The sequence below is a fragment of the Prionailurus viverrinus genome, chromosome E3, assembly GCF_022837055.1.
Source record: "Prionailurus viverrinus isolate Anna chromosome E3, UM_Priviv_1.0, whole genome shotgun sequence".
Classification (NCBI taxonomy): domain Eukaryota; kingdom Metazoa; phylum Chordata; class Mammalia; order Carnivora; family Felidae; genus Prionailurus; species Prionailurus viverrinus.
In genome coordinates this window covers 22,557,399-22,570,973 of record NC_062576.1, presented here as the reverse complement: position 1 = coordinate 22,570,973, position 13,575 = coordinate 22,557,399, and the positions used below count along the sequence as shown (strand labels likewise).

Below are 13,575 nucleotides of genomic sequence, written 5' to 3'. Positions count from 1 at the left end.
TTTCATGCTGAAAAAGAACTTAGCATCTATTTCTACTGCAAAATTTTACAAATAAGAAACTGAGACCCCAGGGGCGCCTGGGTGGCGCAGTCGGTTAAGCGTCCGACTTCGGCCAGGTCACGATCTCGCGGTCCGTGAGTTCGAGCCCCGCGTCGGGCTCTGGGCTGATGGCTCGGAGCCTGGAGCCTGTTTCCGATTCTGAGTCTCCCTCTCTCTCTGCCCCTCCCCCGTTCATGCTCTGTCTCTCTCTGTCCCAAAAATAAATAAACGTTGAGAAACTGAGACCCCAAAAGTTTACTTATCCATATTAAAGTATGTTATTTTTGGTATGTACAATTTTTGTCTCCAATATACACACACGCACACACACACACCACACACACACACATATTTGTATGTATATGTATGTATATCACAGGCTTTGGAGACAAAAAGTTTGTTGTTCTTTCAAAGACAAATATTGCAAGTTCAAAAATACCTGGCTCTCTGGGCACCTGGGTGACTCAGTTGGTTTGAGTGTCTCACTCTTGATTTTGGCTAAGGTCATGATCTTGTGGTTTGTGGGATTGAGTCCCTGAATTAGGCTCTGCACTGACAGTGCAGAGCCTGCTTGGAATTCTCTCTCTCTCCCTCTCTCTGTGCCCCTCCCCCACTCATGCTTGTGCTTGCATGTGTATTCTCTCTCTCACCCTTTCAAATAAATAAACATTAAAAAACAATACTGAGATCCCTCATGGGTTGCTCTTCATTCCATTGGTCTGGGGGTGTCCAATGAAGTTGTGGGTGAGAAAGACACCAACAATGCCATGGGGGAGCAAAACATTCACTGGCGCGGGCAAAGCAAGAAAAGGAAACTCTAGAAGTCAGCTATGGAGGATATGAAGGGAAACTGCCAGAGACCATGATTAGTTCATCTATCATCGGAAGAAATCAGTTCATAATTTCAAAAAACAAATCAAAATTGGGCCATAATTAGGCCCAATTAACTCATCCTTCAAACACATTCTTTGCAGTGGACATCTGTTGTTTGGGCTGTCTTTTTGATAACTACAACCCAGTTTCCCTCTGGAAGAGCTATAGACTGCGATATAGTTATTTGGGGGTGACCACATCCCTAGCTCCAGGAGTGAGTCCCATTAGCTTCAGCCAATCAGCTAACCTCATCCCCCAAGTGGAAGTTCAGAGACAGGCACATGACCTATCAGAGCCTATGGGACTTGAAGTGGTGTCTGGGGAAGTAGGAGCTCTTATCTTCCTCTGAATATGTCATAGCCATCTTGCCTCCATGTAGAGATGGCCCGAGGCTGAAGCTGACCTACAGAGAAAGACTGAGAGTCAGGATGGTCACACTGTTTGAGCCTGAATGTTGACTGCAGCCCAAACTTCTCAGGACTCTGAGCCAATACGGTTCTATGTGCTCAGGACACATATCATTACACAATCCACCCACAGACAGGAAACCCATTCTCCAGGAAACCCAGGATCCAGATCAATAGGAATTGTCTAGTGCCCCAGAAGCCAGGATTTGCACCCAGTTCTCTCTGCATGCTTCTTTCTTTTTTTATACGATACACTTAACCTTTCTTTTTTTTAAAAATTTTTTTTAACGTTTATTTATTTTTGAGACAGAGACAGAGCATGAACGGGGGAGGGTCAGAGAGAGGGAGACACAGAATCTGAAACAGGCTCCAGGCTCTGAGCTGTCAGCACAGAACCCGACGCGGGGCTCGAACTCACGGGCCGCGAGATCATGACCTGAGCTGAAGTTGGCTGCTCAACCGACTGAGCCACCCAGGCGCCCCACTCTCTGCATGCTTCTACAGTCCTCCCGACAAACTAAAACTCAGAGTTTAAGTGGCATTCCAAAGTCATACAGAAGGTAGATAAATGGAGCTAGGTTTCTCATTCAGAATTTTTTTTGTCTCCAAAGCCCATGTACTCAGCTCTGACTGCAGAGCAAACAAGATTAACACATGCATTTTATTTTATTTTATTCTATTTTATTTTATTTTATTTTATTTTATTTTTTGGATTAACACATGATTACATGATCTTAGGAGTAAGTTTCCACCCATGAAGCTGGTGCACTGAGACTAAATAAATTCAAGATGCCTTGTATTTTATTCTTAAATTCACCCGCTGATATGGTACAGGAAAAGAAACAAGAAAGAGAAGTATCATGATAACCTCACCAAACGGTGACAGACGCCCAGCTGGGTTTGTCTCCTGCGTGGAGGGCCCATAGGAGCCACTAGCTCCCTGGCAAAGCCACTCTCCCTTTCTTTCTGGGTGTGTGGCTGAACTACATTTCCCAGCATCCCTTGCAGTTAGATGCTATCACGTGAGTCGGTTCCCGCCAATGGAATACAGGTGGAAGTAACGTGTGCCTAGGCCTTCAGCAGTGGGCGTGGCTCCTCCGTGTCCTTCCCCTTCCCCAACTGGCACCGCTGACCGTGCCTACAAGGTTAGTGCCCTAGCATGGCAAGGCAACAGGATGGAAGGAACCTGGGTCCCTGGAAGGCTGTGCAGATTAGAGTCTTCCCAGGGATCAGAACTGCTCACCTCAGAGCTGTTCACAATGAGAGAGACTAAACCAGTCTTTAAGCCATGTTTTGCTGGATATTTTTGTTACAGCAGCTTAGCGTGTGTACCCTAAGACAAGGGTCCGGAGGTCTTGGAAAAGAATTAGTCAAACCCACAGGTGAGCTCAGGGCGAGTAAATAAACTTAGCTATCGCCCTCAGGTTGACAGCCAGAGTTTTATGCCTCTTTGTTAGTTTCTCAGCGAGAGCACCGCAGTGTGTGAATAAAACAAGCATCCGGCAGGAATGGTGGCAGGCTGCAGAGTCCTTAGAGCTTGGAGCCAGCATCTGCAGCAGGCGGGCGGAGGAAGAGGCCCGCAGGGCTTAGGAGCATTTCCTAAAATCCTGGTTCTGTGAACAGAGCCTTGGGGACAACAGGTGGACCCCAGGAACATTGGTTACGTGAAGACCAAAGACGAGAGGTCTCTGCTGCCTGGGGAAAGCTTCCAAAATATTACTGTGATGGGGTTTCTTAGAAAAGAAATCAAACAAGCCAACAATTCACTGGTGAGCAAGGACTAGAACTTCTTTTGTGTCTCTCACATAGTTGCACTGCTCAGAAACCACCTTTTGCTGACTCGATTTCCCCAGTCTAAACAGTAAGTATAATCATAATCCCTCTGAGCAGATAGATATACCTGTTGTGGAAAAGCACATAGAGAAATGACCACCTCGCCATCTGCGGCTCAGAGTGTTTGGAGAAGCAGCATAGCACAGTGGTCAGGAGCTAGGACTCAGAAGCCAGCTCTACCCCTTACTAGCACGGTGACCTGGGCACCTGCATGTGACCCAGCTGCCTCATCTGTGAAGTGGGGCTGGTAAAAATAGCACCTACTGCCTATCATCATGATGAGGATTCACAGTTCTCAGAATAGTGCCTGGCACATAGTAAGGAGCACGATGTAAAAGTTGGTCAAATGTAGATACCACCTTTCAGGACAGGATTTTGATAATGTGCATCAAAAACCCTGAGCGAGCAATTCCACGTCGAAGAATTTTTCCTCAAAAGATCAGTACGGATGTGTGCAAAGGTTTATCTTCAAAGAAGCTCATGCGGTAATAAGTGACCATCAGTAGGGGGCTGGGCTAGACAAATAGCAGCAGAGGACGGTCATATTTTATGCAAGGGATTGCATTGCTGAAGATCTCACGGAATGCAAAACTCACATTACGCAAGATTAAATTTCCTACAACAAAGAAATGCAAAGCAGGCCTCACATTATTTCTGATTTTGCCCATAAAGCAAGGTTTAATTAATATTTTATATCCCACTATTTCAAGCTGTGTAATTCAAATTTGCATTAAATGTAACTGTATATTTATTATGGAACCACACAAAAATGTATGTTACAGAAGAAAAAGCAAGCTGAAGAAGACATCCATGGTACATCAATTTTAAAGAGTGTGACCTCATTTTCTTCAGAAAGACATTTTTTCAATGCAGGGAAAATGGACATCAAAACTTAAGGGGTGCTGGATTACTGGCAATGTGGTTCCATCTTTTTATTTCCTTACATTTTCTAAATGTTCTACAAGGAACATATTATGTTGGTAATAAGAAACAATAAAAAGGAACTTTTAAGAAATAAATGTAATATTGGTACTAACCGAATTTTGAAAAAAATAGCTACTCAGACAAGCAGGTGCATAAAAGGAGATAATTCCAACCCATTAATTGATGTCTACTGCCTTAGCGAGCTGGAGATTGGCTTTTTTCTAATACTTGGTCCCAGTGACTGATCAGGAAATAGCATATCTGACCAGAGCTCAAACTAAAGTTCTAGAACCAGGTAAATCTTTCAGAATGCAACAAGGGATACTTTAGAACCCCATGTACACTGGATCATTTACTCAATATGCCTGTGTGTACTTCTTTTGAGATCTGACAATATTTTTTTAATTTTTTTTTGTTCATTTATTTATTTTGAGAGAGAGAGAGAGAGAGCGTGAGCAAGAGAGGGGCAGAGAGAGAGGGAGAGAGAGAATCCCAAGCAGGCTCCGCACTGTCAGTGCAGAGCCCAACACGGGGCCCTATCTACCAACTGTGAGATCATGACCTGAGCCAAAATCAAGAGTCAGACGCTTAACTGACTGAGCCGCCCAGGTGCCCCTGAGATTTGATAATATCCTTAAACAAAACAAAAACCATGCTGTTTTGGTGACTCAAAAAAAAGCAAAGAACATGAAGAGCCTTCGGTCAACTTCTCTTTGTTCAGTTTCTCTGACCATAACGGGCACGGCACGTTCCGTGTAAAGTGGAGGAGAAGGAAGCCGCACCTCTTCATTCACTTTCTCCTCTCCAGGGAAAGAGCCACAGGGGTGGGAAGATAGCCAAGGGACCGGAGGGAAGCCAAGTTCCTTCAGACAGCCCAGAGTAGGCTGTGGCCTCCTGAGCCTTCTGCTCCACTGTCGGTAAGTACAAGTGTTAATGCTCATTCCAGGCTTACCTCTCCCTACACCAGCCATTCTGAACCCACCTGAAGTTTTCATTTATTGTTTTTGCTTTGAACACTCTGTACTCAGGGAATGCATTCACATGGATTATCTGGTTTGGCCATCACGTGGTAACTATGGTTGATAACCTTGTATTCTCTAGTGGAAATTTGCGAAGAGAGTAGATCTTAAATGTCCTCACCACTGCTCCCCAAGCCACAAATATGTGAGGTGATGGAGGAGTTAATTAACTCGATAGGGGGAATTCTTTCGCAATGTATACAAATATCAGATCATCCTGTATACTTTTACAATTTTATTTGTCAGTTATACCCCAATAAAACTGAAATCTTAGGGGCACCTGACTGGCTCAGTCGGTAGCATGTACCTCTCTTGATCTTGGGGTTGTGAGTTCGAGCCCCACATTGGGGGTAGAGATTACTTAAATAAGATCTTAAAAAAAAAAAAAGAAATTAAAAAAAAAAATTTTTTTAAGGCTATTCAGCAAACACCATCATTTCCCCAAGCTTACAGCACTGAGAGAGGCAGAAACATATGGACGCATAAGAGCTTGGGCTCTGGTTTGAATCCTGGATCCGCCAGCTCTCTGTGCTATGTAAGCTTCAGCAAGTTATGTAAGTTTCCTGTTCCTCAACCTTCCGTTATCCTCATCTACAAAACGGAGACAGTGATAACAGTACCCACATAGTTTTGTGGCGGAAAGCTCTAACAGTGCCTGATACAGAACAAATGCTCAATATACATTAACTGCTATGCATCAAATGAGGAAATCTGGCTCAGACAGATGTATTAACTTGCCCATGGTTACACAGCAAGCATTAGAGCCAAGACTTGCTTGGGTTTCCTTGCGATGATCGGATCTTGAAGTTTGATTTGGGTCTGTTTCATATCTCCCACGCCTCCTGTTAACATGCTCGTGCTTCCCTGTCCCTTCCTGAGCATATGGAGTGTATTTCTAATGGTTGCTTTAATGTCCTTGTCTACTAATTCTATCATCTGTGACATTTCTGGATCTGTTTCTATTGATTGATTTCTCTCCTCGTTATAGCTCGTATTTTCCTGCTTTGCATGCCTGGTAATTTTTTACTGGATGCCAGGCATTGTGAATTTCACATTGCTGAGCACTGAAATTTTTGGTTTTCCTTTCAGTATTTTGGGTTTTTGTTTTAGGATGATGTAGTTACATTACTGGGAAGAATTTGAATCTTTCGAGGCCTGCTTTTAAGATTGTTGAGCAGGTCCAGAACAGCCTTAAGTCTAGGGCTCATTTGGTGACTACTGACTGAGATAATATCTTTCTCAGGATTCTGCTCAATATCCCACTTGTTGGGTGTTCTCCCTTTTCTGGCTGATGAGGACACAAATAATTCCCGGCCCTCTGTAAGCTCCACCTGATTCTTCCAGGTGGTCTTTCCCTGGCCTCCAGTAGTATCCTCTCTTGCATGAACTGATCAGTACTCAGCTGAAGATTTGAAGGGAGCTCTGCAGACCTCCTATGTCCTCTGCACAGACAATCTACTCCCATTTCCCCAGGACCTTGGCTAGCACTTGAATGGGGTCTTGAACCAATGAAGTTTTCAATTAAGTAGTTGTTGAATAAATAAATATTGTCCCGCTCTCCATGTGTTAAGCTAATTTGGGTCATGGCTTAGCATTTGCCTTCCAGAAAACATCTCACAACCCGGCAAACCAAGGGCAGATTCTTCACTAAAGGAGACCAAAGTTCATTTCTCCAGGAGAGATTAAGTTGGAGATAAACATAGCCCTGGGACTTAACCACCTGCCAACATCAGCAACCCTAGCAACCCTAGATTCCTAGTGTGGTCCCTCCAGACAAGAGATTCCAGAGCTGGAGAGCTGCTATATTCAATAAGTAGCTGCTAGGCATGTGTGGCTATTGAGCACTTGAAATATTGTTAGTCTAAATTAAGATGTGATTGTAAGTATAAAGTATGCACCAGTATTTTCAGAAAGATTTATCATGGAAAAAAGAATGTAATGAAGTTCTCTTCTGATAACGCATTGAAGCAATGATAGTTTAGACATGCTGGCTTAAATAAAACATTATTAAAATTATTTCACATGTGGGGCGCCTGGGTCCTCAGTCGGCTAGGTTAAGCATCCGACTTTGGCTCAGGTCATGATCTCAGGTTTGTGGGTTCAAGACCCGCTTCAGGCTCTGTGCTGACAGCTCAGAGCCTGGAGCCTGTTTCAGATTCTGTGTCTCCCTCTATCTCTGCCCCTCCACCACTCACGCTCTGTCTCTCTCAAAAATTTGTTTAAAAAATAAAAATAATAATTTCACTTGTGTCTTTTTACTTTTATTTTTTAAGAGAGAGAGAGAGCGTGTATTGGGATGAGCACTGCTATGAACCATGGGAATCTACCCCAAAAACCAAGAGCACACTTTATACACTGTATGTTAGCCAATTTGGCAATAAATTATATTAAGAATAATAATAAATGTATCTTTCAAGCAATCAGAAAAAAAATGATCAGGTTCAATTCATCATCTTGAAAAATGATTTAATTTTTTTTTCAACGTTTATTTATTTATTTTTTTTGGGACAGAGAGAGACAGAGCATGAACGGGGGAGGGGCAGAGAGAGAGGGAGACACAGAATCGGAAACAGGCTCCAGGCTCTGAGCCATCAGCCCAGAGCCTGACGCAGGGCTCGAACTCACGGACCGCGAGATCGTGACCTGGCTGAAGTCGGACGCTTAACCGACTGTGCCACCCAGGCGCCCCTCATCTTGAAAAATGATTTAAATAAAAACAATGAAGGATCAAAAAAACAAGGAGAGAGGGCAAGCCGGGGAGAGGGGCAGAGGGAGGGAGAGAGAGAAAGAGAGAATCTTGAGCAGTCTCTATGCTCAGCATGGAGCCCGACACAGGGTTCAATCCCACAACCCTGGGATCCTGACCTGAGCTGAAATCAAGAGGCAGAGGCTCAACCAACTGAGACACCAAGGCACCCCTCTTTTTACCTTTTTAAGGTGGTTACTAGAAAGTTTAGGGGCACCTGACTGGCTCAGTTGAAAAGAGCACGTGACTCTTGATCTCAGGGTTGTGAATTCGAGCCCCATGTTGGGTGTGGTGATTACTTAAAAATAAAATCTTTGGTGGCTCAGTAGCTTGAGTTTCGGACTTGGGCTCAGGTCATGATCTCGCAGTTTGTGAGTTCGAGCCTCGTGTCGGGCTCTGTGCTGACAGGTTGGAGCCTGAAGCCTGCTTCGGATTCGGTGTCTCCCTCTCTCTCTACCCCTCCCCCACTATGCGCTCTGTCTCTCTCTCTCTCTCTCTCTCTCTCTCTCTCAAAAAGAAATAGACATTAAAAAAAATAAAATCTTTAAAAAAAAAAAGTTTAAAAGGCCATGTATGGCTCACGCTGTATTTCGATTAGCCATGGAGGGAGAGGGCGGAAGGGCAGCTCTGGACTGGCTGCAGTCTTAAGCCACATCCCCAAGACTTGAGGCTGACAGGAAGACAGGAAGTAGACTATGGGATGGAGCAGGAGGCACAGAGACTGATGTGGTAGCTTCAGTTCCATGTCACCCTGAGGCAGTTCCCCACCCTGTTCCCCAAGCAACTTAACGTGAGTCACCGACCCGTTGCCTCAGGGAGACCGTTGTCAGCGTAAATCCAGAGAACAATGGCAGCAGTTGCCTGAGTTTGTAAGATCAAAGGGCGAAGAAGAAGTCCTACTCCAGACTAAAGAAAGCCACCACAGCCTCCATCTTTACCACATCCTAGAGGGGAGAGTTGGTGACCTTCTCCCAACGGCTCAGATTTGTGCAAGTCAGTTTCTCCTTCTGTAAAATGGGGCTGACAACAGCACCCGCCTCACCAGGCTGCTGCGGGGGCCCATTTATGCACGGAACTTCGAACAGTGCGAGCGGTTGGCCGTGAGTGAGCCCTGCCCAGCATCACAGCGGGAAGGCCACGTACCTGGTCTAGTAAGGAGAGCAGTAGAAGCCATGCTGACTGATGATCACCAGAGCAATGCCCGTTTGTGCCCCTCAGTCCTCAAGGTCCATCTCATCTGCCTCGTGACGTCAAGCTGCCCACCTTTCAGTGAGCCAGAACATGCACACCGCTCTCAAAGAATGCTGGGGCTCTGGGTTCCTGGTGGTAGGGGTCCCCTGGGGCAATCTCCTCCGGGGCCTGTGATACACCTCCTCATAATGAGACTTTCTCCCTTCAGTCCCCAGACTCCCCCTAATTCGCCGAAACCTGCAGGCCTTAAAACAAACAGGTGGGACTGGGTTAGAATGCTTCCGTGGGCATTTAGGATCTAAGGTTGCGTACGAAACGTCGGAGTATGGGTGGCTTTTTGAGCAATTTTAGGAGCATTAGCAGGTTACCTGGACCAGGGAGGCCTGGGTCCTTCTTGCCTCTCCATTCAAATAGGAGCCCGGACTCGAGGCAGCCTGTGCATGGCCTTCTCTCCATGGCAGCCTCAGAGAAGCTCCCAGGTCTTGCACTTCTAAGGCAGCTAATGAGACTGCCTAGCCCAAGTGGTACTCTTCCCTTAGCAGAAGAGGCCGCAGTGGGTTCTGCTTCTAAGGGGACAAGGTCAAGTACACAGGAAACGTTCACAGACAGTGGAGGCAGCAGAGGAGGAGACTACTGAGCTCTAACTCATCATTGCCAGCAGGTCTCATCCTGGCTTGAAGCTCTTAAGAGCAGGCATCTTGGGGCACCTGGGTGACTCAGCTGGTTAAGCGCCTGACTTAAGTGCAGGTCATGATCCTGCAGTTTGTGGGTTCGAGCCCCGCATCGGGCTCTGCACTGACAGCTCAGAACCTGCTTGGGATTCTCTCTCTCTCTCTCTCTCTCTCTCTGCCCCTCCTCCACTCAGGCTTTCTCTCTCAAAAATAAATAAACATTTAAAAAAAAAAAAAAGAGGGGCCGCCTGGGTGGTTCAGTCAGTTAAGCGTCCAGCTTCGGCTCAGGTCATGATCTCATGGTTCATGAGTTAGAGCCCCACGTTGGGCTCTGTGCTGACAGTTCAGAGCCTGGAGCCTGCTTCCGATTGTTTCCCTCTCTCTCTGCCCCTCCCCCAGCTCACACTCTGTCTCTTTCTCTCAAAGATAAATAAACATTTAAAAAACATTTAATAATGATAAAAAAAGGAGGTATCTTATGCTTTTTTATGGACCCAGAACTTATCAGAATAGAAGCTCAACAGTGTTTTGGGATGAATGAATGAATGAATGACTTAACAGTCATTAGGAAATGATTGAAGTCATGCACTCTCCGTGAGAATACAGAGGGGAGACACTGACACTTCAAGGGACATTCAGCGGAAGGGTCAGGCAACCATCCAGAAATAGTTCTGAGCACCTACTAGGTGCCAGGCCCTGTCCTATGCATCAGAAGGAATGTACTGAACAAGGACTCTTCTCTCCAGAAACTCACACTGCAGAAGAAACAAGAATCAGAGAGATTGGAGAGTGACCTGTGACAAGGTTCTACGTCTTTCAGTGGGGGAAACTGAGGCTCAGCAAGGTGCGGACTTGCCCAGGCCACGTGGCTGGCAAGTGGCAGTACCAGGATTTGAACCTCTGTCTGTGTGACCCCCCAAAAAGCCCCAGACAGAAAGGGAAGAGACAGAGATCAGGCGCCGGCCCTGGTCCAGCACACCGGGAGGACGCAGCCCAAAGACTGAAAGACTCAGCACCTGAGAAGAGCTCAGCCTTTATTGGTTTACAAATCCCAGGCCTGAAATAAGTCAGCTGGTTCTTAGTGGCAGTTGAGCCTCCACCCAGGCAAATCCCAGTCGCTTATGTCCCTATGCCAGCTTCTCACCTGTAAAAAAGAAACTAATGATACCCCCTCCCATAGAGCTTTATAAGCACTGAATCAGTTAATATGCATAAATCTCCTTTAAAAGTTCTCAACACATAGTTAACATTCAGAACCTGTTTTTATTACTTCCAGTTTTCTCTATCTTTTGTCCCCTTTCTTTCCCTGAAGACTTCTGGAAAGTAACTCAATGCATCTGCCCCCGATGGGACTGCCCATCCTCTCAGCTGAGTGATAAAATCCGGGTGCTGGTTGACAGGGAGAGACACATCTTGGAAGGCATCCACACACAGTTTCTTAGCACGGATCTGCTTTCGCTCCTGGATGCAGTTAAACGGCTTTGAACTTTGGAGTTAGCCTGACCTCTAGTGGTCAGGAAGAAAACTGAACAGACGGCTGGTTGCAGCCGCTCAAATGTGGCAAAACTAAGGCGGGACCCCAGCACGCGGCTTTATGTGGCAACCTTTCTGGAGAGCTCACGAAATGCTGAATTGTGCTAACAACAGGGAAGTTACACCCCGTGGTGAAGTCCACTCATTTATAAGTGACAGGGGTGGGGTTTTAGCCCAATCCTGTCTGGCTCCTGAACCTTCTTGTATTTATCCACCTGCCTTGGGCCCTACACTGGAGTCTGGCAATGTAAAGCAAAATGCATGATCCCTGCCCACAGGAACTTAGAGACTAAATGAGTCAGTTCCAGAACGGAGGTCCCCTGCTCCCCATTCAAATGCTCTTCTCGCTAGGACACTAGAAACGCTGCTATGGAAACAGCTCATTTTGGGATGCTGGGCTTCCCACCTGGACTAGAAGCTCAGCAAAGACAGGGATGCCTCAGGTCTCTGTCCCCTTACTGGGTCCATGGAGCCTCATCTGGGGCCTCACTTGCAGTCCACCAGGAGCTCGGGCTGCCCCTTTGGTTATACAGGGTTGGAGGGATTTAGGTTTGCAGCACTTTGCTGCCACTGGGATTAGCCACCATTTGTAAAGTATGCCCCCCCCCCCCCCCCCCCCCCCCCCCCCGCGAGCAGAGCGCTAAGCATTTCACATGCATTCTTAGTCCGTTCTGACAGCGCTCCCATGAGGCAGGTTCTACTGTAGTGTCGTTTTACAGAAGAAAAATCTAAGGCTTAAAAAATGGTAAAGCAACTCGTCCAAAAGACAGTAGAGCCAGGACTTGAGTTCAGTTCTGCCTGACCCCGAAACCCACACTTTGAGGCGCCTCCTGCCTGACTTCCGGGCACTGTGGCTTGACCTGTAGAGCTCCGTGTACCCCGTTCCCTACCCCGTTCCCACTGTCGGTCTGAGAGGTGGGATCTAAGTGCAAAGAGTTTATTTGGGAAGTGATCTCAGGGGGCACCGGGAGAAGACAGGGGAAGGGTATTAGTCAGCTCCGGCTGCCGGCACAAAATAGCACACACCAGGTGGGCTTACACAGCAGACATTTATTTTTTCACAGTTTTAGGGGCTGGAAGTCTAAAATCAAGGGGCCAGCAGTGTCGGTTTTTTTAAGATCTCTCTACTTGGTTTGCAAATGGCTACTGTTTGGCTGTGTCCTTCCTCACAAGGTCTTTTCTCTGTGCACACCTCTGGTGTCTGTGTGTCCTAATCCCCTCTTCTTTAAGGACACCAGCCAGATTGTATGAGGGCCCACCCACCCAAATGGCCTCATGTTAACTTAATCGCCTCTTTAAAGGTCCTCTGTCCCCAAACAGTCACATTCTGAGGTCCTAGGGGGTAGGGTTTCAACATAGAAATTTGGGTTGCAGGAGGGGACAGTTTGATCCATAACGGGAAGTAAGACCAGGGAGAAGGAAAGAAGCAAATGAGGCATGGTTAACGTTGTAGGCAGATGGGGCCCTGACCCCACTGAGGACACGAGGGAGATCGTGTCAAACACTCTCAGGATTATCCCATCCCGAGAGCAAGCCAACGGCTGCCCCGGAGCATTAACTCCCCAACACTCCCGGTCCAGGAGGAAGCCCTCAGGTTGAGATGCAGCTGCCCGCTGGAGGGGGAAGTCGCGAATGGGACGGTGAGTGCCAAGGGCACACGGGTGTCTGCTGCGTCAGCTGTGCCGCCACCACCACCCCATCTACTCCTGAGTCCACTGGATTCTCACGTGACAGCACCTGGCTCCAACCCAACCCTGGTTGGTTGCAACAGGCCCATCTTAAAACGATTTTTCTACAAGTGCATTTGTTAACAAGTAACAAAGTCAAGTCAGAGGGCTTCCATCAGAGTCTGCTCGGTTTCCAGTTTTTGCTGCCCTTCCCATCGTACAGCAGGAGCAAAGTCACCGCCACGCCTTCTGGTGCAACTTTGTAAGAGGCAGGGCTCTGACTGCAAATGGCAGAACCGCACTTCAAATTGGCTTAAAAATACAGGGCAAGGGTGGGGGGGAGGGGCAGTTCACAGGCTCACGTCACTGAATATGCCAGCGCTGCTGGAGCAGGAGTTCAAACATAACTTTGGGGACTGGTCTTTCTAAACCTCAGGGCTCAGTTTTTCTATGTTGACTTTTTTTTTTTTTTAATGTTTATTTGTGTGTGAGAGAGAGAGAGAGCAAAAGGGGCAGAGATAGAGGGAGACAGGGAATCCCAAGCAGGCTTTGTATCATCAGCACAGAGCCCGATGCGGGGCTCAAATCCACAAACCGTGAGCTTGTGACTCAAGCCGAAACTAAGACTTAGACGCTTAACCGACTGAGCCACCTGTGTTGGCTTCTTCTGAA

General features: G+C 46.8%; 1 long non-coding RNA gene across 1 annotated transcript in view; it reads left to right on the top strand.

Annotated features, from left to right (window-relative positions):
* The first annotated feature begins 4,882 nt into the window (after nt 1-4,882).
* Nucleotides 4,883-13,575, top strand: part of LOC125154715 (uncharacterized) — a 28,219-nt gene continuing 19,526 nt past the window's right edge. Inside the window, exon 1 of the long non-coding RNA XR_007147894.1 lies at nt 4,883-4,993. This is a non-coding gene — a long non-coding RNA (uncharacterized LOC125154715). The remainder of the gene's footprint in view (nt 4,994-13,575) is intronic.